The sequence below is a fragment of the Plodia interpunctella genome, chromosome 4 (genome assembly GCF_027563975.2).
Source record: "Plodia interpunctella isolate USDA-ARS_2022_Savannah chromosome 4, ilPloInte3.2, whole genome shotgun sequence".
NCBI classification, from domain to species: domain Eukaryota; kingdom Metazoa; phylum Arthropoda; class Insecta; order Lepidoptera; family Pyralidae; genus Plodia; species Plodia interpunctella.
In genome coordinates, this window is record NC_071297.1 from 8,028,382 (window position 1) to 8,054,493 (window position 26,112).

General features: G+C 32.7%; 1 long non-coding RNA gene across 1 annotated transcript in view; it reads right to left on the bottom strand.

Moving 5' to 3' along the window:
* Window positions 1–24,617, bottom strand: part of LOC135309699 (uncharacterized) — a 107,426-nt gene extending 82,809 nt beyond the window's left edge. The window contains exon 1 of the long non-coding RNA XR_010369867.1: window positions 24,556–24,617. This is a non-coding gene — a long non-coding RNA (uncharacterized LOC135309699). The remainder of the gene's footprint in view (window positions 1–24,555) is intronic.
* Window positions 24,618–26,112: the final 1,495 nt, after the last annotated feature.

Sequence of the window (26,112 nt, forward strand, 5' to 3'; positions counted from 1 at the left end):
GATATCAGTGTTATAATTGTAAAAAATAACATTCACTGCTAAATTCGTTTCTTATTGTGATAGGAAAGGTTCATATTAAAAAAAAAACTTATCTTTTTTTGGTAAAAAAAGACAAAGTAATTTTGTCCATGTCAATATATGTATATTTTATATTTAGCTTTTAATATTACATTAATGCAAATTTAAACTATTTATTTTAACTTCTTACTATAATTTGTATAATTTTGACTTTAAATTTTAAGCACAAACCATAAGCCATTGCTCGCTATGATTACGCTAATCATTTCGTCTGTGTGTCAAGTAATTAAAACTTGCAAAGTTATAATTAGTTTAGCAAGAAACAAATAGCGAAACCTAACACGAATGTTCTAGACGTTAACCAGCTTTGTTTGAACTGAAAACTTCATTAAAATAATGCTCGTATTAATTATAAATTTGAATTAAATTTATATGCCATAGGTGAAAGTGGCTATTGTATAAACAATATTTGTTATAACCTTTTATACATACCTAGCTAGTATGTTTTGAATTTCAGCTTTGTTACCACAAAGCTGAAATTCAAAATAAATTAAACTATACCTAGTTTATATAATAATCTGAAGATATATATTTAAGATAGTTTTTTATTATATTTGTACATAATAACTAGAAGAATTTAAACAAAACACTTTTTTTAAATATTAACCATCATTACTATCCCTATCTTCAAAGATGAATGACTTTTATAACCTCTTTGGTCGCCATTCACTTTGACGCACTGCAAACTTGCAAGCTTTTAGGAAAACATTGATTGCTTTGCATACGGCTGAACAGGCTGTTTTGAAAGCTGGTGGAGGCTGTAGAGGCAAGAAACGTATCGCTAAAAGCTGCCATCAAGTTCTAATATGACCGCTTTTGCTAGACGAGAGGTTCTATAGATATGTTAGCCATTATGCCGACGTCATTTTTGCTAGTCCTAACGAAGTTTTGAATCTCTTACAAAAGAACTCAATGATTCATTTTTATATTATGCGCAGACAAAATAAAATTAAACTTTTGTAATTATATTTCTTTGTCTAACTTTTTAACATTATAATAGGTGATTATTTTTAATATTACTTTGAATAAGAATCAGAGCTAATTATAGTTATGCTTCAAATTTAAAAAATGTTAACCTGCTGAAAAAATATTCAACTTTAAAAAACACGGTGTATGATTTCTTCAAAAGAGAGTTAAAATGAATAGTATTATATTCAACCTGCACGGCCACGTATCAAATGGCCGCGCTTCGTATCAGTCTCGCTACATCCGTGCATTTGTCGCGGGTCGGGTGGACTGTCGTGCGCAGTACGGCGGCGACCATTTCCGTCCGGAACTCCGCTACCGATGTACGTCCACTAGAGATTACATGCATTACTGATAACATGTATAATCTATACACGAATGTGCCTTTTAAATTGTTTTGTATTCGCTAGTCAAACTTATAGTTACTTAAAATAATTGTGGCATGATATTCGTATGTATAACTCGAAAAGGAAATTTATTTATTCATACTCGTATACCATTTTTATTATTACAATTACATTGATAAAAGTTAAAAACTGTCATATTTTCTATAAACAATTACACGCAAAGTTCATTTATATTAATAATTGTATTAAAAAACACTTATAAACTAGATACACTACACAGTCATGCATCAAATGGCCGCGCAACGTATCAGACTCGCTGCATCCGTGCATTTGTCGCGGGTCGGGTGGACTGTCGTGCGCAGTACGGCGGCGACCATTTCCGTCCGGAACTCCGCTACCGATGTACGTCCACTAGAGATTACATGTATTACTGGGAGCATGTACTAACTGCAGTCACTTTACCACAACGTTAAACTTGCGAGTCGATTTATGTAGCGCCAAATAAGAAAAGATGATTTATTTTTTTAGTATAATAAACCTTATAATAATTAAGATTTATTGCTATCAATATATTTGATGATACAATTAGGTATGCATTGTCTGCCAGTTCAGCATAGTGTTGGCTGGATAATTTTAAGAATTTTAAGTGTTATTTATTTTTTAACGTGTTTGGGTCATTTATTTAAATGCTAATAAAAACTACCTCGGGCAAGTTAAACATTTGATATTAAAATATATAACAACAGAATGATTCATACTTATAACAAGTCTAAAACGAATAATTAAATATATTATGTTTTATTTACATGAATTAGTCAAACATTTTAAAAACAAAATAAATGTTTTATAATGTGTGTAAGATATACCTAACAATTATACAACAAGTTAGAGCACGTGTTTAAAAATCCGTGTACTGCATTACCCAAATCCCTCGCCCGAATCACTCCCCAGCGAAACCTTTCATGATAAAATTTTTGAGTCCCGAAAAGCTTTGGTTGGAACTTGTAATTAATTTTTAATCCGTTGTCCTTACTTTGCGGCTTCACATAATAAATTAATTTTACCGGTCTTTGGATTATAATCGGGTAATCATCGTATTTTGGGCCACATTAAAATTTGTTGGACATTGTTAATATCCATACTTCCATAATAATATTATTTTTTAGATTTATATTTTTGTTTCTTGAACAAACTCAAAAATTACTTGACTGATTTTAATGATAATGATTTTAATTTTATTATCGGTTTACCCGAACAAAGCCGAGACGAGTCGCTAGTAAATTAATATTTTTGCACGATCGACTACGGTTTATATGTGTGATCTGAATTAGGAACATTATATAAACGGGTTTACGTGCAAAAAATCTAGGGTTCTACGTAGTTTCACACCATGAACGATTCGAACCGCCAACGCCGTGGTTTGATTTGAAAAATACTGTTTCAGAATTGGACTATTCGCACTGGAGTCGTTGAAGTGGCGCCCAAAGGATCTCTTGAATCGGGTAGGAGAGTCAAAAATTCGATTCACATCGTAGATTGTTTAAGTATATCCTAGTTTTAATTATTAAACCGAATACCCAAAAATTAGTATTTCTTCCATTTGCACCGTTCCACTAAAAGTATACTATAACATTAATTGAATTTTTCAAAACAGTCAAGATTTAAAAAACCGTACTAGTAGTAGACATGCAGCTCACAAGGGTGTTGAAGGATCGTGTCGAGCTTAAAAGCTTCAATACCGAAAACCGGAAATTGAGGTTAGAACTTTGAATCCTATGGGAATAGTTGCGTAATTAGTTAGCGAAATATTTTACTTGTAACGAGATTAAACTGACAATTTAGCGAGAATTTAAATTTATGAAAGTTTAAAAGTGCAAGTGTAGTGTAAAGTGAAGTAGGTACATATTTATCACAATATAGGTTTTACTTATAAACTTACGTTTTGTTTTTTCCAAATGGTCATATAGAAGTAATCAATAAATAGCCTATGTCAGTCAAATATGATTTTTTTATGGAACGGTGTACGACTGAGAACGAGCTAGCAGATCACCCAATGGTAAATGAGAGATCACCGATGCTTTATGCACAACTGCAATATCAGGAGGCAGCGTTACTAGCCTTTCTAGAGCAATGACTCGTTTCCTGAAGGTTCCAACGAATTCAATTATATACTTGCTATACGTAATTTCCGCAGTAATCATTTTGTCATAGTCATATAGGACTGTTAACATGCTTATTTTATATTATAAATTAGTAAGCACGGGGGTAATGTCGCATGCGAATAACCAGTATAATAGATTATCAACCATCGCAGTGAACCCTTTGACGGATCAAACTGACGGCGTTTCACACGTGAATAAATTAATAGGCTTTGTTGTGGCCACTTTAATGCAAAGTTAATGCACTTTAAGGTTGTTATCTTAAAGGGTAATTTACACTGGACTGTGTGGGGTTGAATATGCGACGGTTCGATGTTTGAGGATAAGCAAAAGTTGATATAATTTGGTTCATAATTTTTTTTTAAATAGATTCGCAGCTGTATAATCTTATAACCTCATCGGTAGGTTCTGATGTTCAACGACTGGGCAAGCAATCGGAAAAACACTCATACATTAAAATGTAATTTAAATAATAATAATGTAATTTATTTATTATTATTTAAACGTTTCTTATTAATCTTTTCCTACATTTTTACAGATTGCAATATTTTTCTAAAATAAATCGTTCCATCGACAAAGAAAGTATCAATTTAAAGTGATCTCGTAGCGTAATGCCGGTTCATTGTAAAGGATCCTAAAAATGTTAATGCAAGAAAAGTAAGGAAAAAATCGCGTGCAACATCGAGTGTCGCATGCTACAAGAACGTATCATTATAGACGTAATCATATACTGAGCACCGTATTCTAGACTATTAATTTAACTTTATAATATCACCATTTTAAAACGTCACATTTTTTTCTAGGTACTTCATAGGCAAAAAAAAAGGCACTAATAGTAACTAATAAATACATAAATTTTGGGTCCAGGAATCAAATTTCCTTCCATGGAAGCAATAATGGCGAAATTACCCTGTTTTTTGTATTCAAATGATACTTAACCTTTCAATTATTTTTATTTTGAAACTTAATCTGTGTTTGAAATAACTGTTTATATAGTTACTACTTTACTATTTGGAGGCGCACGACAGCAAAAACAGTATAGAATAGCTAGCGAAGAGAAATTCTTTGTTCTAGAAAATTTTCTCCCTAGAGAATTCCTACAGATTTCTAAGAAAAATTCTCATCAGAAATTTCACGGGAACGATCTGAAGAAAATTCTTAGAATGGCCGAGAATATGGCTAGTTATAACATTAAACTTTTCTGTCCCATCGCATAATCATAAATGCGTGCAGACCATGATTAATTAAAAACATGATAAATTAAAAGCAGTGGAACAAAGAAGCGATCATTAACATATACATCGTGGGACACGACCGCTTACATTTTAAGCAAAATCTCTAATTAGAAGACAATATTTATGCCCTTGCATGAGACAGGTCATTACGAGGCGTTCGATGCTCGTTGACATGCCTCAATGCTTGTTTTAATTAAACTAATACGAAACGTCGTCACGATTTCTAGGTAGATATTTATTTTGTACACTCTCGTGGATTTTGCAATATTTACAATTTTGGCAGGTATAATTACAGTCATTATAGATTAATTAAGATCTTATTAAAATATATTAAGATTGGGCGGTTTACGCGACCATATTAATAAATTATGTGGAAATCTATGAAGGAGGTCTAGCAATAATAGATTTCTTGTGGCTTTTGGTAATTAAAGATGTTTATCAAGTACAGTCAGATGTATTAACTACATAACAAATCGATGTCTCATACTTACTGCGTGTTACAGTATTACTTTTATTTAAATACCCAAATTTTAAGTTTATAAACCATCCTATCTTTAATTTAGAAAGTCATCATCAATACGTCTCTAAACTGATTAAAGCTACTTTGAACTGAATTTGATTTTGATATTGGATTAATTCCAAATTTCCCTGGTGTTTTAGTGCATTCAATAAATAATGATATATACATTTATTAAGGTTTCAGATACAAGCATTGTTGATGTGGCAACAAAGGCAGCTAGACTGAAGTGGGACTGGACGGGTTACGTCTGCCGCATGCATCCTGAGAGATGGACATACAGATTAACCTCATGGATTCCAACTGACGGATACAGGATAAGAGGAAGGCCTAGGACGAGATGGTCGGATGACATCAAAAAGTTCGACAAAGAATGGCAAGAGAAGACAAAGGATAGGAATGCGTGGAGGAAGTTAGGGGAGGCTTTTGTCTTGCAGTGGGACTTAAACAGCTAATAAAAAAAAAGGTTTTAGTAACAATACAAATAAATTAAAATCAACACAAAAAAAAACAATTTAAATAATTATATGCGATCGACAATCATGACCAATATTTAAAATCGAGGCTCTTGTCGGTGAAGTTCATTCTAAATAATCGATGTTGATCATGGATTCAATAGCAACAAGTTTTGACCTTTCTGTCAACGAGCTCTGAGGCCACCCGCAATAATAGTGATTTTGAGATCCATAAGCTGAATCACACAGCTATTCTGTTGGCATTTACTGAGCTCAAATTGTATTTCCACGTCAATATTGTCATTAACTTTGGTTTCGACATAAGTAAATAAGAAGAGCTTCCATTATAATTGTTCTTTTTAATTATATTTTGTAAATAAATCTATTATTAATATTATAAGTACAAAAATCCTACTTAAGTTTTTTTTTAATTTTATGCGCAGTAACGCCTATTAATTTTGTAATGCGCCATTGACTTTCAGAATTTTCGACCAAATCTTACGGGAATCGCGTACTCGTGGGATAAAAACAGATGTGAAAAGTATCAGCTACCTCAGCATCAAATTTCATAAAAATTAGCTTAATTGTTTGTGCGTGAAGAAGTAAGAAAATACTCACAAACTCTCGCCTTTAAAATATTAGTAGGATAAATATATATTTTTTATTTTGGACAGAATCCGTAGTAAATGTTAGTAACAGTTTTCTTAACCTCATTATTCAAGATAATATAAATTGAAATACATACCTAGTCGAATAAACATTTTATGATTTCAATTGTCTATCAGCAAGCATTTATAGCCAATAGTGTATCACTAAACAAGGCTTGAGTATCTTATAAACTATCCCATAAATGATATACAACTTGATTTACAAGTCTTTGAGGCAATTATAACCGACATAAAAGGTCATAAAGTTTATAAGGGTTGTCACTTAAATGTTATAGAGAAAAACACTTAAGTTTTATATAAATGTAATAGTGTCACTTTGTATAAACTACTCGTCAATTAAAATATTTATGACCAACTTCAATGTTTCATGAAATAATTCATGAATTAAGTCAAGTACTTAGTTACATGTTACAGTTACAGATTTAACTAGAATATCAATAATATCTCAAAAGTTTGGAAAATTACACCAAAAACAAAACAAATTTTCGCTAAATCGCATTCATAAAAACTTTTGTTAGCACGGTTCCACAGGTACCTACTACCTAACAGCTAGACTAAGTTGTTTTTATTTCCACTATTCTGTGCTCTACAGAATTTCACTTGCGCGAGCAAAAACCCATGCTATACATTTTTGTGCAAATAAGCCACACACGAACAGTTTGTATAAGGATATTGTCGAATTAATGAACGACAAGACTCTAATTGATAGACATTCCTAAATAAAACATCATATTTGACGTGTCGTAAAAATAATATAGGCAATTAATGAAAATATTAAGTTTTATAGCGACATCAACACACATACTTGCACCAAAATTTAAGAGTTCACCTTTTTTATTTTTAAGGTATAACGAATGAATGACATACCATTTTTTCATCACCTTCATTGATTGTATCGTAATTTGTTGATCACCAAATTCAAACCATTATTTTGTCAGAATACAGCATTATAATCAGGTCGTGATGATTGCGTCAATTCTTGTATTCTGCCTTAAAATCAGGTGTTATTTGGAATAGTAGGTACCATAGAACCAAATACAAGGTAGACAGATGGCAATCATCTCCTTATTAATTAAACGTTTGGTTAGGTTAGGACTCCGGTGCATTCAGATAAAGAAGCTCGATACGACGCGATGCGAAACTGTTATATATAGTTTTGTCCTCTATGTAGATTTCTATTAGATATATGATAATGTAATAAATATTTTTTATATTTTCTTATCGCATCACGTCTCAATTAGGACAACCTAAAGTCCTCATGCGGGACATAGGGCGTCCACAATGCTTCGCCATTCGCGTCAGTCAAACGTTCTTATTTTTCGAATCTATGAACACAAACGTACTCGTGATACACTAACTCCAATAATAGACAAAAATACATTTTACAAAACAAGCCACATCTTTACTAGGAATCGACCCAGGACACTGCAGACGAACAGCACAATAACCATTACAACACAGAGGTCCCGTTGTCTTGTTATCAGCATAAAGTTGCAGCAAATGAAAGCCCTTACCCAGCTGCATGTCGTCCACAAATTCGTTCCTTAATTCGGAGTAAAAGAGGTTATATACGGGATAATCTCCAGATCCCCGCGTTTGTGGGGAATGTGAGAAATTTCCAGCTAAAGTGCACTTCTGTCTGCGAATCCAAGAACTCTTTGCACGTGTTTTCTCGCAAAACTCGTTTATAACTTAGAAATATTATCACGTCTGTGCTCGTCGCGTTTCGACATTTTCATTTTGAAGTTTTTTATAGAAGTGTAAAGGTGCTTATCTTGGATCTATGTTAGTTATTGATTTCCCAGGTGTTTAACTTAAAATCATTATACTGTAAAATGACATTTTCTTATTACCTATTAAATAAATAAATAAACAGGCGTACTGTCTATACTACTATATAAGGTATTATAATGAATTTTGACGAATGAGAAGCGAGTGCGAGAGGTACCCTAATGGTACCCATTACCATTCGGGATGGCATTTTTGAATAATTTAGTATTTTATTACTATTTTAAAATCTCTTTTAATTTTTTAATAGAACACTCCAGGATGAATTTCCACACGTGTAAAGCACAATAAACATTTTTGTTTTTCATTCCAACATCAAGGCGCTTTTCAACTGCAAACCACACGGATTCACACAGTGATAAAGCACCAGTTACAGTTCAACGATGTTTAAGCAGTAACAAAACTAGTACGTCGGAATTCGGACTGTATCGGTCATTATTTATACTGCACTTGCACCGTGTTTGTTGCGCTGAGTTTGAGAGCAAATGTCGAATTTTAGCTGCATCGTGGGAATGGATTAGGTTAGTTGGATTATCCTAGGTGAGCGTCTGCACGCTGCATGACGCGACGCTGTGCGTGTATGGTTAATTAGGTAGATAACGTGACATTTGGTAGACTAAAGACGATTTGGTGGAACACGTCTTATTAAATAAGAAATAAATATAAATATCGACCTAATGCATCGCATCGCCCTGCCTATACACTTATTAATCATAATAACTAGTATAGGACGGTAAGATAAAAAAAAAGCGTTGCAATTTTATATGATAAATCGGATAAGTTTGTTTTCTGTATTTTCACGTAGAATCTAACGTTCATTATGTGGATGAAGTTGCATAACTTCTTCTCTGAACGTAAGAAATTTAACATGAAAAAGTGCCTGGAAAATTCTACTTTGTAACTAAAATTATATACCTACTCATACAGGTACTCAGTAACGGATTCAGACTCAGATGAACGGTAACTTTCAGTAAAACATTCCACAGTCAATTTCAAAATTTAAACAAAACAAAAAACAAATTTCGAATACCGCAAAAGAAAAAAGAAATTAAAAAAAAAGAACTGGCCAACTATAAATAATATAAATCGCCAGTAATATGGTGTCTAAACTAGTTAGACCCAAAACTTCGATAATTTATTGTCTAAAACTGCTGTCGTTGAGGTTTACTGTTCTTGTTTGTGTACAAATGTTCTATTATGACCATTTACGTCATTCACTTTACAACAACGTTGTGTTGAATACGAAATTGATTGTAAATACAGCTTTCAGTTAACAAAACGTCAATTATAATTATTATACAAGGCGTAATCCCATTTAAAACATTCTGTTAAAAATTGCCAAATCTAGATGAAAACGAACAAAGAAGAATGATTTGTGTCTCTATAAAATGTAATGACACACAGCCTTTGACAGACAAACACTGACTCTGAATTTCAATTTTTGTACATAAAAAAAGCGTCCCACCACGCTGAATATATTTTGCAAAGGCCATTTGTCGATATTAAAAGATTGCTGGACTTTTATGGTTTCTCGTCAATATCACCAGATACTCCAAATCTTCGATGTTCCTAGGCTTGATAGTTTTCAATTTATGTGGACATTAAACCCTACCCCTGTACCAAATTTCAACTTGGTGTATAATCAAAACAGAACAAGTACTTCCTATATTAATGAAGTACCACGAGGAGTTACTATTACTTAACTACTATTTTGATTATCATTAAGTGAGTGAGCGCAAACCCAGATTATAATTTTTAATTCATTCAAAAATATTTATTTCTTTCAGTTATAGTTATACTTCTGGTACGTCCATATTTTACTATGAGCTATTCAGGCCTGGTGTAGTAATTTAGTTAGGTGCAAATAAATTTAGTTTCATTCCACCTAAAATACATGGAACATTTCATTTAACTATTTTGCCTTGGCGTTTTCCAGTCTCCCGTTTGGTGTGATTGTGGAATTTCGTCTACAATTTCTGGCTCTTGTTCATTTTATGTCGCCAAGTCTTTCTATTGAGTGGTTCTCAGAGCGTTACGATCGCTGCGGCCGCGCTGTCATTACAATGTTTCAAATTTTTACAAAGGCTAATTCGTTTTACTATCTGACTTTAAAATAATTAATCTGTACTATGGCAATGTCAATTTTATGAATGATTGATTTTGGGAGTGATTGCTTCCTTAAGAAAATTGACGGATCGTAATGACAGCGCGCCCGCAGCGGTCGTAACGCTCTGAAAACCACTCAATTGTTAGTAGCAGTTTTGTTATAAGTTTTCACACACATTAATTTTGTTGTAATATTGACCATTTATAGCGATGGTCAAATGCACATCAAGTTTTTAATTAGCTGCTATTACTGGCGTATAGAGGTCCATGGAAATGCTGTAGACCTTAAATAATTTTCAATATATTTGTCAGTCAGTACGGTAACACACAGGTTTTTCTGCGAAGAAGGAAAAATCTGTGTGATTGTGAAGGAGAAAATCTTCTGTGACAGAGACGGCCGTGTTTTTGTTTACAGAACAATAGTATAATGTTATTTTTATGCTTATAACTGTGTTTTGTTTATGTGCCATAAAATGTATTGTATCAGTTAATTAATGTTATATTGAATTATATAAAGTGAATTTTATACAGTTAATATAATTATTAATTGTATAAAATTCGTGACATTTAACTGAGAAGTCATAAAAGTGGGTCACACAAAAATATCGGTATGTAGTCCTTAGAGATACGATCAATTTAATGATATTTAAAACGATACATATCTTAAAAGCTTCCTACTAACGAAAAAGCCATAAAAACTAGATCGTGTCATGTAAGAATGTGTGTCTGTCTCGGTCACACGAAGTCGCCAGAGTAATTCGTCGTGACATGTATTAGACCACGCTGGTCGAGTAGATTCAATTAGTAGTCACTAAGCCTGTGCTATATTACCGGATCCCTAGTTACTCGGGTCTGGCCGTAAGGTGCTAATTTTAACTGTGCCGTCAAAATTATAAATTAATTGTCCCACAATAATTATTCTTAAAGCCAGCATTTTTGAAATCCCATACCTACTTATATGACCGCTATTCAGCTAAAGGTGGCCTTCGGATTTGGTGACATTTGACCCTATCTGATCCGTGAGGGATATCGATGTCATAATATCTGTTTCTATTTAAAAAATAGATTAGTTTAATCTTTGAGATAAGCATATCTTAATATTGTTTTGCCACGAAGTTTTAACAGAATAAAAAAAACCTTATTTGCATTTTATTATTTATTTAAGTTTTATTGCACAAAAATACAATATGCGGATTTAATAAAAAACAACTTTAACAGTCAACTTTTGGGTAATATAGAGAATTTTTATATAATTAACTCGTCCAATCTGCACTGTGTCTATAAGGCATACATTTCAAGCTCAAGGTTTGAAACCTTAACCCTGCCTACTGCATCTGGTCATTAAAATAATTACGATATCAAATTCATAGAGATTCTAGATGGGTCTCAATTATCTTGAGAATCGAATTTGTTCTAAACAATGTATTAACTCATAGGTTTATATATATTAAAGGATTTGTAGCTGATTCAGAAGTTTTCATGAATAAACTAGCATTTTCCCGCAGCTTCGCTCGCGTTTATATCTTGCGTCCGTCCATGATTTATTATTATCGATATCTGGGGTTCTAAGCAAATTATCGCGATGAAACCTGTACAAGATTTTAACTTAGACCTCCCGTTTTACAACTGTCAATCGCATCAAATTCCATCCAGTATTTTTTTACGTCATGCGCGAACAAACGTACAGATAGACAGACAGACAATAATTCTAAAAAAAATTGACTGCGACACCAGCGGTCACACGAGCTTAGCCGGCCAATATTTAACAAGTATAAATATCGCTTTTCTAGAGTATAAATTAATCTTAAATCAAGTATATCTAGTTATCCATGCTATCTCTGTAACAAATGACAAAGGCTAGATTACAATTGGATTATTCAAATCTAAGATGGTGGGTTGAGATTTATACAAACGGAATACCTAACTGGGTTTGTATGGTACTTGTTTAGGTTTATCGCTACATACCATCTCGATCGGATCTTTGTTCGCGTATAGATTAACAATGGTCTTTTTACACGACTGCCCAAAATAGAGTGTCATGTTTTTATGTTTGTGTTTCATAATTCAATTTTTTTAGGTTTTACTGAACTTATTATAAAGCTATCAAAATCGGATGTACTACAGAAATTTGCCGCATCTATGAAAGGTAACTTGTTATACGGTCGACTGTACCTTTTGAAATGTTATTTTGTGAACGTATTTTTATTCTATATCCAAAATAATTAAACTCGACGACTGTTTTTATTGTGGAATCAAAATAATTAATTGATTCATTCGACTATAACATTGCTGCTTTAATTACATGTTAATAAAATAAAACATCTGCATTAAAATATATGATTTCGCATATAATTATACAATTTAAATAAATTTAATTATGGGTGCGGAATATGGGTAAATCTTTAATTTTTAAAATTAATTGTTTTAATTAGTTGTAATATTTTTTTCTGTTAGTTGTAAGGTAAATTACTGCACATATCATTGTAACTAGTAGGTATTTGTATGTCTGGTAATTGTGGCAGATATTTAATAAAATCACCTGAGAGCATGCATGATGAGTATTAGTGGAAGCGAACGAGATTTGTCAATCGTGGCAAGTGGACATTTCTCATCTCTGACCGCCGCCGTAACCAGACTGTTAGGAAATATGTTTCTATTGTCCAATTATAGTTGTGCGAATAAAGTGATTGTTGTGTACGACTTGGTGAGAGGCGTCCTCACGAACTTGCTTCGTTTATCAGGATCAGAATTTACTTCGGATTTTGAAAATGAATTAAACGTAGGTACGTTAACCTTTTTTTTAACGTACTACGCTACCGTGTAGTAATTTAAACTTGCTTTGTATTTTGCAATATTTTTTTAACACGTAGGTTTAAGAATAGAATTTTAGCTTCAAATATTTGAGATGTTTTTCTAAAGATGTGATCCATATACGAAAGTCTTTACTATTTTAAGCCAGACTATAACCGATCAACAAATTTTCATTATCCTAAGAGATAGTGTTCAAATCGCGGGGGGGTTAGATTTCTCTGTGACAGACTGTACTAGTGGCCTGTCTCGGCTTTGCTCGGGTAAAAAAATAACAAATTATACTCCTAAACCTTCAGAAATCACTCTATATATGAAAACCGCATGAAAATCCGTGTAGTAGTTTTTGAGTTTATCGCGAACAGACAGACAGACAGAGACAGTTCAGGACTTTGTTTTATAGTAAGGTTTATACTAACAGAAGATTATTCTATCAATACATTATCAAATGACCACATTAAAGTGGTTACCGCAAAACTTGAATATCAGACATTATGATTGTCTATTGTACCTTTAAAAGGCCATTTACCTTCACAACGAGACGAGCTTCGAAGGGCAGATACCATTAGAATAATATTATTAATAACTATTCAACTATATGGAGACTGTTATATAAGCAATAATTTTCAGAATAATTTATGATCTGTTTGTATTATTACTTAAATAATATTCACTTTAGCTATAATATAAGGAGAATTTATAGGATAACGAACTAGATATCACAGTCTTAGATATATTATATATTTTTAAGTAAAACAAATTAGTATCTAGAAAGCGAAATATACTTATTATAATATGATATCGTTAAATAATAATATCTACCCATAAAATGCGATAGTAATTAAATATTTATAAATAATTAAATATTTAAAACTAGGTACGCAACGTATTTTGATGCGGATATTTTAAACAGATGGAGTGATTCAAGAGAAACGTTCAGATGTGTTTTGTACCCGAGCGAAGCTGGGTCGGACCGCTAGCACAAAATATAACAACTTCTAAGGAAATTCAACTAAGCAAAGCGTTGAAATTCCGCATCAAATTTTACGATCTATAAATTTTACCGCCATTTTACTGACACCGTTGTCACGCAAAATCACCTTGATCAGGCTGATTCTATCAACTTTAGTACAGCATAGTCTAAGTAGCATAGAAAGTTTACTTTAATCTATAGTCCAAGAATATTTTTGATTGCGTAACCCATTTAACGTATAAAGTTTGTAATATATACGCTAGACTTCTGCATCAGATGCGGCGGATTCAATCATCGGTCAGATGGAAAATGATATTCTTAGATTGATTTGGGTTTTTGATGTTTGTGATATATGAGTTACAAGTCTCTAACTTACATTGGGGTTAAGTGAATTTGTATTCATTTATCGTCATACATTGATTTATTGCATTACAAGTCGAATTTCATAATAATTTTAAAAACAATTATAGTTAAGTTAGAAGAGGAAAATGTTCTTTATTTTGGTAGTTTAAAATTTCGTATAAATATTTCGTCGAGAATATATATGATTAACAGTTTTCGAGGCACTGCAAAAGTGGCCCACACTGCACTCCTACAATTATTTCACTAAAATGAATCTAGTAATATGATTATATCACTAAACTGGAACCGTTTTATAATTACATTCCTAGTAAGATAGTAATGAATCACTTTCGTATAACTATATTGGGGCATGTTATGATATCCCTAGGGTCACAACTATGTTACGGCTTTGTCTTACTGCGATATAATGCACTTGAACATAGCTAGTGAAAAATCCGATATAAAATTTTCCAGTCAAATTCCAGTATAAAATGATAAATCTTATACTATTATTCTATAGAAGTGAACGTTTGTGAGTTTGTATGTTTGAGGCGGGTAATTTCCGAAACTATACTGAACCGATTTCAAAAATTCTTCCACCGTTAGAAAGGTACATTATCCAAGATTGCTATAGTCTATATTTTATCTCAAAATTCCAACAGGAGCGAAGCCCCGGACAACATCTAGTCAATTATATATTGCAGTAGGTATTATTTTCTTCATACCACATGCACTATAGGAAATGTCAGATTCAAGCAGCACGAATTGATTTTTCACAACTGGAGCGCCTTCCTACATGCACACGATGACAAAGCAAAATGGTTCCCAAAATATAGAAGACTAAATATGCCCATTTTCTCAAATTCAATTTATATGCATCATAGTTTTTAAAATTTGTGTTTTACTGTTTCTTATTCATATTATTGCAAATACATTGCATTTTATTCCTATAAAATGCTGCTATCATTATGGACACTTCGCCGCATTTGAGAAAAAAAAATATTTTAAAATCCCCATTAGATGGATCACATGCCTGTTTGCTTAGTCAAAATTATTTTAAAAAAGTTAAAAAAATGTCAATATAATATCATGTTAAAAATTAATGACACTTCTACCTATTTTTATCTATATCGCTGTGTACTTCAATGAATGCAAGTGTTGCTATTTTCTCAATTATAAAAACTAGGTGCGACTTGAGAACCACTGGCATACCGTATAGAGTCGTCACTTTTCGTCACTTCTCTGTTACATCATACATTGCACCATACAGATACAAAGCTTGTAGGAAGTGTTGCTGTATTGTTTGTATTGTCAATCAGGATCATGTATGACGTGTTAAATGTTACTTTGCATATCAATGTCTTTATAAACGCTTGATCATGCTTTGATTCACTGCAATTACAGTTTTATATATTTTAAGACCCTCGCGTTTTGCCAGTTGGATTTAGGTGTATGCCGCGAAGCTCAGTGCAAATTAAATAAGAAAATCTTTGACTATCCGGCTATTACACGTCAACCATTCAGTGAAATGCTGCTTGTGAACTATCAGCTACCAAGGCAGGCTGTGTTTTTTATTCACCTCGTACGATATCCACTGGGGGACATTGAATAGTAGGTACTATAATGTATTCATATCTGTTTATTATTTATCTATCTAAGGGATTAATTAAAAAGTAAGTGATAAACTATAAAGCTAAGTACTTAACCGATCTTCATTATATTTTTCATAATGTATATTGATAAAACTTGAGAGGTTATAAAATGTCCACGACCACCATAAAAGTGTACAGATTACACATTTTTTAAATAATGAAACTGACTATTTTCTGAGCTAAAATCTTAAATGATTTATTATATAAAAACAGCACAAAGATGGTAAAGAACGATTGTATAACATTAAGATATCTAAGTAATTAAATAATACTAAACATTAATTCAACAAAACACACAAAATTCACACAATTATAACAAAAGAATGAGACGGGAAACCCGAATGTTAAATTAACCGTTTTTGTACTAAAATCGTGTCATCAAACACATAGTACAACAACATAGTTATTATGCTAATGATAATAAGAAATTGCGTAAAATATTATCTAACATGGTAATATGCATCGTGTTAGATGATTTGCTTTTTGTTATTACACTTAAAGTATAATTCACACGAGATTATAGGTTACTCACTTGGTGCTACGTATACTATTCACTTGTTTCTGTTTGTACGAAAACTCATATCTTACGTGAATTTGAGAACTTATTCAATAATACGCAATATACAAAGGCTCCTTCGAACTTCAAAGTAAATTGTAGAGGAACTACTGAAAAAACAAACGAAACCATTTTATATACACCGATGTTTTTTCTTCTTCATGTAATTGAATTATCCATGAAATTTAAACTAGGTAATTTGTACTTTTAGCTGTAAAATGTAAACTCGTATGCAATATCTTAGCATTGATCACCCAGGTGAGGATAAACGGAAGCCGTGACCCTCTGGCCATGACCACTCACCGGCAGAGCCGTAAATGTATAATGAATAGTGTTATAAACATGTCAAATCGACCATAAAACAAAGCGTTGTTTAAACACCGAAACAATTATCATGTCAAACAAATATAGGTATAGTTCTCTATAAGCTTTAGAATTAAAATATTTTATTGCACAACATAGAACTTAGTTTTGATGATGTCATTATAGTCCTTCTTAAAATATAATGGAATCTCTGATAATCATCATTGCGTTGCTATGTACGTGGTCGAAGATAAATAGAAAAAGAAATCTTGCTTCACGGCGTCTATTTCCACCAAACTCATCAAAAGTGGCATTTCAAGATGAGTAATCGATTTAATATCGGTATATGATATCGCCTCAACCAACGGATAGATGGTTTGTATTCAGTAATATGCATTGCTCTTGTTATCAAAATTAAACGTCATACCATCAAATATCAACTTCAAATTACACAATTTATAGGAATGCCAAACCGCCAACGAGTTTCGCTGATACATTGCAACCTTATAGCCTTATCTCGTATGGTATTTGCTTGTCAACCTTTACAATATTTCCATTTAATGTTAACGAGGAGTTAAAGCCTCTAAATCTATGTCTATAGTGTGTAGTCAGAAGGTTGTCTAATTAGACCAACACCATATATTGTCTTAATTATGTAGACTATACATTCATAGGTACTCTGCTATGAACAAAGTAGATTCCAAAATAAGAAACAAATAAATTGTATCAGTTTCTAATTTGATTATATAATCGTAGTTTAAAATGTTATTGTTCAAATAATGTTATATCTACCATGTCTTTTTCTCTTTTTTAGGTTTGAATTAGATCTTTAAAACTATAAGCAATTATACGAACGTAACAAATATACCTTTCTAGAAGTCAAAGGATTTATTTTGAAACTTGATATTGCCCACACCTTCGCCTGCGTGAATTTATCTGCAAAAGCGGTACAGAATATTTTCAAACAAACTTTCACCCTCCATTATAGTAATTTGGGGTTGATTTTGGAAAAAATGTAGCCTATGTTTGAACGGGGGTCTTTAAATACTTGCATAACAAATGTCATCAAAATCGGTCCAGCAGCTTAGCCGTGAAATCGGAACAGACTGGCAGACTTTCGCATTTATAATATTAGTATGGATTAATAGTACCTTAAATTTCATAGTTTAATGTATTAAAAAGCTACAAATGGCATTTCGGATCGACCGCTACCGAGAAGAAAATAAAAATTAAAGTACAAGGGCAAAAGCAAAAGAGTCGACTAAAGCATTTATGCAAAAATTAACGAAATTATTATTTTTTAAATTAAATAATTGTTCCATGTTATCTATACATCGATAGGTATCTAAAATTACATGATTACCGCCTATTGCCCTTAGTTAATTAAGTTAACTACTAATTATGCGTTCACTTCATCGGGGTCTTTTGGTCACGACACCAAATAGAGTCATTCTCATATCGTGATTCAATTCTCACCATTAAGATAATATCTTAAGTTTTTGATACTTGAACAGCAAATAAAAAAAAAATGATTGACACATTTAGAAAGGTCGTATGTATGCATAATCGCAAAATGCGTATGCGCTAATATATATTTATGAAGGTATAAAACAAACAATAGAACAATAGTAATTGTAATTAGGTGTGCATACGCCACTTAGTTCCTGTGTCATTACATTATATATTTACTTCCGTAAATACATACAAAAAATGTAATGAGTAAACAAAACGTATGTACAAATGCAAGTGAGGTTGATCTAACCACAAAAACTAATAAGTATAGCGTAGTTGATGATAATGAAGGTCATTCAAATGTAAAAGAAAAAATCGTTTTGTGTGAAAAATATTGAAAGTTCAAAACTCACGGATGCTGTTTTCCCTCTCTCTCTCTCTCTTATCTGGGCGGTTTTCCGGTTGTTTTCTCAGCTGTTGGCAGCTGACGTGTCGGAGCCCAGGGTCCGCTTTCCTACGTTTTCTTCTTCATTTTCGCACGGTCTTCGGCATCCCTAGTTGTGAGACCATTGGCACGCATATCATCCTTGACGACATCAAGACAGCATTTCTTGGATTTACACCTACAGCCATGGCCAGGCAGGATGTTGTTTTCTATACGATGCTTGAGTAAAAAAACTTGTTAGAACTTTGGCTAGTGTTTAAAGTTAATGACACGCTACCTATGTTGATGTAGGCAATTCTAACTAGAAATGGATATAACACACCAGTTTATTTATTAGACAAATTAAAAATACCCGATTTTCAATATTCATTTCGCTACAATTTTATCTATCTAAATATATCTAAGAACCACCGCATAAAAATTTGCTGTCAAAAAAACCACATCCAAATCGGTTCACTCGTTGTTGAGCTACGGTACCACGTACACAGACAGACAAACACTCTTAGCGGTCAAACTTATAACACCCCTCTTTTTGCATTGGTGGTGAAAAATGGGAGCTAGATAATGTAGTTTGAGATCCTAGTGATCGCCAAACCCAGGCTTAATTAGTATGGAAACAAGGAAAGTTTTTTACTCGGGAATACAGGAGATAGTAGGATTGCCTGTAGGCAATCTCCTCCACATATGATAGGAAATCAACTAAAACATTGTCGAGTAATTACAGCTGTAAGCATCTGATAAAATTAATGATGACTGAAGAATCTGATAAAATCAGCTTTTTGGGCAAACAATATATAATTGATTCCCTTAGACCTTAGTGTATAGAGGTAGGCCCTATTAAGCGACATTTACGTGTGGAAATATCACTTAATGACACTAAGTTTCTGTAAGTGTTATTGAAAAATGTTCTTTCGTACCACGCGATATCTTTTTAATTCACATGTGTTTTATTATAAAGTGAATATTCAACCGCAATTAAAATTCCCTGCATGAAACTTTATTATAGGCGGTATTAGAGGCGAATTTCCAATACATATTGTATAGGGTTGTGGTGTTGTTGACTGAACGTTCTGTACTGTAGTACAATTATACTTCAATATTGACGTGTGTAATAGATCATTTATCGACAACTTTGCACATAATTGCATTTCTGTCTCTACACGCCGCTGACTGTCAATATCCTTTGTTAGATTGTTTTGACATGTAGTGTGATTATACACATTTGAGGTTTTGCGAATTGTGATATACGAGTTTCAGTTGCACGAATGAAATGACTTAAACATTTAGCTTAAAGCATTTGACTTGACGTGAACATTTAGGTTCGGTAACTTTCGCATGCGCATAAAAACGTGTAGGTATGCCATGTTATCTAAACGATGGTGGCGTGCATATTAAATTTAACGTCAAAGTTGACTGGTGCAAATCACCCTTAATTTGGTTTTAACCGGCGCGCCGCCGACGTTTAAACAAAATGGCGTAGTTTGCATTTTTCTGTTCTTGTTAAAGTTAACGTCAAAGTTGACGGTGCAACCGAACCTAAATGCTTAAGTTATTTCATTCGTGTAAGTCATTCCAAATTATTGGAATGAGGTGTATTTTTTCTACAATAAGAATAATGTTTATTTGTTAAAAAAGCTAGGATAGCAACGTTCTAGAATATTTCCTTTTTCTTCAAGAATACTCAAACGATAAGGAAAAAAACTTATAAAACGAAACTTTTATAAAATCACTCGTGCGTCTATCTATCTGTCACAGCTAGTTCGCTCCGAAACTTACGCATACTTAAATCTGTTACCCAGAAACAGCTAATTAACTTACAAATGAATTTCGGGGAAAAGTAGAAAATTAAAAAGAATTTTCGCAAAATAATTATATCGTGTGACATAAATAAAAAATCTCTTTTGATGAGAGATATATTTTCGTTCAGCTCATAATTAGTATTTTTAACATTCCAATATACAATATATAGTATAGTACAACTACATTTTGCCCGCGGCTTCACCCGCGTAAATTTCCGGCGCAAACAATTATTTTTCCGGGATGAAAAGTACACTATGTCCTTCTTCATACTTCAAACTTCAAGAAGATTGTGGTCCAATAGATGGAGCGTGAAGAGGTAACAAACTTACTTTCGCATTTATAATATTGTTAGGATTATTATTTATGATGGATTAAGATGCTACATTTCATGCAAATATGCTTCTCAAATTATATTGTGCCTATTCAGCGGCTATGCTCTAGACGTGTAGAGGCTGAGTTATGCCCATTAAACCTTCTGTTTACGATCTTCAAGTGTTTTGCTATAAATTTAGTAGCCATGTGTTGACATGTATTGTTGGCAAAGACAGTTTAGGTAATAGAGAAAAAATAACATTTGCGACAAAAATGTTTGTAGCATTGGATCCGCCATTATCCTCTATAATTATAATATCCGTGTAATTTGTCCATATATTTACTTACTATATATATATTAAGTAAATATATGGATTAAATATATATATGTTTGTTATATAACAAACATATATATATTTACTTGCTAAACATTGAAATTTTGTTTTTTTATTTACAGAGAAATAATTTCAGGAAATTTACAATAGCAATATTTTTTTTACATATGTTCATACCAACGATGGACAAAATATTTGCGCGACTCCTGCGCGAATATATTCCAAAATACAACCTAATTTACTCGTATTTTTGTTTATTTTATTTAGAGTTATAGTCATGTTCCAATGCTTGATAAACGCCTTCCTTCATCACTCCTGTACTTTCGTGACCTTCCATAGATATCACTTTTAGCTTCCAATTATTTAAATGATTTTAGAATATAATTGGGATTATAAAATTCTTAACTTCTATTGAAATCTATCTGTGATTTAAAATTAAAGTAGTTGCAGTATTCTTATCTAATATAAAAAAGGTGTCCCCCTGTCGCGTCTATGTTTCTGTACGGTATAAACTCAGGTATAAAAAGTACAGGACGGATTTTTGTACGGTTTACACCAATAAATAGAGTGATTTAGTTTGAAATTATGAAGATTCTTGAGAAAGATTTAGTTGTCTAATATATTATGGTTTTACTCGATTTCAGCCGGGATGAACAGATAGTCTACTAACTAACTTATCAATGCATTTAATTGAATTCTGGGAGGTTCTGTAGTGTTCTGTTACAATTGATTAGTGTTTCAACTTCAGTTACATATTCGAATGGTTATTTAACAACACTATCAATTTCAACAAGACGCACTTATTATTGAATTGACGACCTACATGACGTAGTGGTCCCCACGCCCGCCCGCTATCTGGAGGTCCTGGGATCGATTCCCAATGCAGATAAATATTTGTAATTGTAGTCATAGATATTTGTCTACGTTTCTAGGTGAAGTGGCAGTTTCTGTATTTATTTCCATCGGACGCGCGAATTATGTAAACACGGTAAGCGGTTTTGGAGATATGAGATAATAAAGAATACATATATAGGTACATACATAAGATACGCGAGAAAAACAACACCCTTCCCTTGCAGTCGGGTAATAATAGAAATATCATATTCAAATAAAAAATTGTAACCTAAATAATTGGTAGCTACCCTTGAACAATCGGTACATTCATTTTGACACAAAGGCGTCCAAAATTATTGATTGACATGTATTGTTTTGTGAATAACAAAGACCATACAAGATCATTAAAACTGTAATTCGCTATATAATTATAAATATTTTTAGTTGATGAATGGCAAAACAAATTTATTATAATGTCTAGTACCTGCTAGATCTCAATAATTCGACCCTATCATCTAAGTAGTACCCATTCGAAATCTTAACACAAAAACCGTGTTCCCACTTCAAAAATAGAGTATATTATCACGTTATTTTCCATGCAGGTAGTCAGAGACTAGAGATTTCCATTTACCACGATCCTGATAGATCTCACTCTCTTCCTCTGTACTCTTCTCTTTCTTCGTGGATGCACTTCGGTTATGAGTGCTCGTAAACTATCTTACAAAGAAGATCTGCATTCTGCTTGCGGTTTGTTTTTAGAGGTCGACCATTACCTACTCTTCTGTATACGTACATACCTACGTACCTACGTACTTAGAGTATAATCTTGTGGATGGTTAAATGTATGACTATATTTTTGTACGGTTGGAATTTTTAATTTTTGGGTCGAAGCTTGAAGGTCCAATTGGTACAAGAGATTATTTTTATTGCTACATTGCAATATTCCTCGAGGCGTACACAAATCTTTTGACTAACAAATTAGTCAATAATAATGTCGTTTGTGGGTAAATAATATTTGCGATTTATCACTAGCAATACCTCAAGGCTATGCTTCCGTGAGAATTTTTGATATAAAACATGTTATATTCAGGTTATATAACATTATAAAACAAAGTCCTCTACCGCATCTATGTGTCGTCAGTTTGCATTAAACTCAAAAACTGCTGCAAGGATGCGGTTTTCACCAATAAATAGTTGATTCCTGAGAATAGTTTATGTGTAAAATTTATTATGTATTATCCGAATGAAGTCGGCACAGGCGGCTATATGACCACATGTCTTGTACCCAGGTTGGTGTGAAACATTAGGTTAATATTATTTGCATTCTACATTCCTATGCAAAATTTATATGAGCATTGTTTATATTAGTACAGTCACCAACACATAACAAAATACCGTTTCATTTGGTTATACCTTGGTGAATGTGGTACGAACGAAGAATGAATCATTATAAAATAAATAAATAAGATTGAACACATTTTATAATTACTATTTTTTTAAAGATTTATTGTGTATCCTGTTGACCACCTGTTCAAATGTGCTTCAAATTAATAGGTACACAATTTCCTTATTTCAATAATAGACCGACTAAGCTTTTCTAAATTACAACTTAATGACTTGGAAAAAAACCTGACACTATAATTAATTTATGTGTATTTTTACGCTTATTTTAGGTTTCAAATATTTCCTTGTAACTGTTGCACGATTTTTTATTGATAGAATGTACCTAGGTCATTTTTTTTATATAATTTATCTTATTATACAATGTGTAATTGGTTTAAATGTTTTATTTTTACTTGTTACTGTCCATATTGTATGAGTATGTGATATCTACTTAAATATTTCTGTAAAAAGAAATTATAAAGAAAAAAGTTTAAGTATTGTATGGTCAATTGAAAAATATTTTCGTGTAGGTATATCAGCTGTAGAAGTACTCATAAGTAAAATGTGAATAATTTAGAAGAGAGTGATGAGTTATAGAGAAAGCTAGTGAGATTTGTTGAAATCTCTACGCCTACATAGAAATCTGTCACGATAATATGTATATCATTATGTCCGTATAGTTCTATCGTTCGATTCTATTAGTATGTGTGCATATTAGCTATGGTCATATAGGACTATCTGGAACCCCCTGAGTAAAACTCTAGAGCAAAGTAAAACAAGTTTATTTGTTAGAAAACAATACCCCGACTTTCAATATCCATTTCGCTACAAATTTTGAATGGCTGAACCGCTTTTAATGAAACATATCTAAGAACCACCGCATAAAAATTAGCTATCAAATAAAAACCCCGCATCCGAATCGGTTCATCCGTTGATGAGCTACGGTGTCACGTACACAGATACACTTAGCTGTCAAACTTATAACATCCCTCTTTTTGCGTCGGGGTTTAAAAATACATCAAAACATGAGAATTTACTTACCCTGGCACTGGTTGACTGGAGCCACCCACTAGAAATTACATCGTAGTATGTGGCATTGTGCGCCAATCCGCGTCATATGGTATCTGTACTCGATATCTAGTTCATTGACTTGACAGGCTGTGACAACACCAAAATCAGTTGCGGACAAAAATGCTTTGTTCTCGAACATTTTTTTCCGTTCAGCAATATTGCTAGATAAAAATTTTCACCTTTAATATTTCATAGACGTTTCTAGAAATTTAAAAATTAAAACATATGATTTTTTACGTTGAGAACGTAAACAATCTTTAATAATGTTCAGAATTTCTACTTTTTCCGCTTTTAGATTTTCGCGTGTATGAGACGGTTACATGATTCAACTTTGACGTTAATTTTAACCTGTGCCATTTTATCTAAATGGCGACAGCACGCAGGTTAAAGTTCACTAAAAGTTCTTTAAACTACATCTACTGTTTCTATAAGTACATAAGTCAAATGACAATTATGTATTACTTCAAATCAAACATCCATCTCGTTGTGCTAAAATCTAAAACAGTTTAATTACAAAACATTTAAACAAATTAAGATTGACAGGTATCTGTGTCACGCGCATAGTTAAGATGTTGCAATCCCAGTCCACTATGCAGCTTCAATGTCGTTCTTCCACAGTTTTTAGAGTTATTACTATATATGGGCTATGTACTGTAGATGTGATTAGTATATGGAAGATGACGCTACGAATGCCTTGACTAATTTGGTAATTTAAGCAATATTATTTACATAAGTTTATGGAAACATCTATTTTAAGAACTTCTATTATTGACATAATAGAAGCTCTAAAAATAGCATTAAATATTGATATACTTTAGTTGCTTTCTCCCTCATATAAACGTTTTACCTGTTACTTTACAGCCATAAAGCGTCGAAGCCCAGGGCCAGCTTTCCTACTTTTTCGAATCCCCTTCGCTCGGTCGTCATCATCTCCTAGTTGTTAGACTATTCAACGCATATTATCTTTGACGTCATTAAGCCAGCTCTTCTTGTGTTTGTTCCTTCTGCACGGGCAAGGCATAGCAAGACATTTGTTCACTCTAATTTGCCGGTCTACGCACAACGGGGCCATACCAGCGCAGGCGGCACTCCTATTTTTTTTACATAGTATCAATACTCAATGTAAATATAATATTAGCCAAATTATTCAATAAACACTTCATAATATAAAATGCAACAAAAACTGTTCAGTAACCGTAATACCAGTGGTTTTATTTGTTTTTTTCTAAGCAATTTTCTGACTTTTTGCTCGATATGATATTTGACATGCAAATTAGATCGATAGAGAAAAACCAACGCGATTGTTATTTGATAAAAAGATAAGAGGTAAAAAATGTAGAACTCATTGTATGTGTTTCTTCCGGAATCAATTATATCAATTAGGTGTGTGAACGGGCTGCATAAATTGAGTTTTTATTTAATTTAACTGGTTTCTCCTTGAACTTTGGGCTAATACTCTAATTTTTATACTATATACGATTACACTCTCTCTCTGTTGTCAACAAATTCGCTACGGACTTATGTAAC